Source organism: Sinocyclocheilus rhinocerous, unplaced genomic scaffold (assembly GCF_001515625.1).
Source record: "Sinocyclocheilus rhinocerous isolate Xijiao unplaced genomic scaffold, SAMN03320098_v1.1 C35394308, whole genome shotgun sequence".
In the NCBI taxonomy this organism is placed as follows: Eukaryota; Metazoa; Chordata; class Actinopteri; order Cypriniformes; family Cyprinidae; genus Sinocyclocheilus; species Sinocyclocheilus rhinocerous.
This window is the reverse complement of record NW_015749960.1, coordinates 1-465: the sequence shown is the minus strand read 5'-3', so window position 1 is coordinate 465 and position 465 is coordinate 1. Positions and strand designations below refer to the sequence as shown.

General features: G+C 44.3%; 1 long non-coding RNA gene across 1 annotated transcript; it reads left to right on the top strand.

Annotated features, from left to right (window-relative positions):
* Positions 1-465, top strand: LOC107734850 (uncharacterized). Its single transcript, XR_001639189.1, has 3 exons — positions 1-42; positions 123-200; positions 418-465. It is a non-coding gene; the product is annotated as an uncharacterized LOC107734850 (long non-coding RNA).

Below are 465 nucleotides of genomic sequence, written 5' to 3'. Positions count from 1 at the left end.
CCCCGATCCATACCGAGCATCCATGTACCCTCACCGGCAGTGGTGAGACACTTTCTGGGTTTATTTTAGTTTTTGTGTACGTGCATAGGATTGCATCGGCTTCATGTTTTCTTTCTTTTCAGCCCAAACTGACGATGGCCAAGTGTCGACGTAATGTAGAGAACTTCCTAGAGGCCTGCCGCAGAATTGGAGTTCCTCAGGTATTCTTTAAAACCAAATTAAGAAAAAACGTCTCTGTTTCATATTTGCTTCAAACCTAGCATCTCTTGCTGTTTCCTCTAGTGCCTTCAAGTTTAATCGCTAATACTACTAACTCTTTCTCTCTCCCTCCATTCCCTTCCAATTTAAAACCATCAAACCCTCATTGTGTTTTTATTTGAACGCTCCTTTTCCTCCTCGTCTTGGCTCTGCGGGCAGGATAGTTTGTGTTCAGCGGGTGACGTCCTAAAAGGGGAGGTGGTTTGT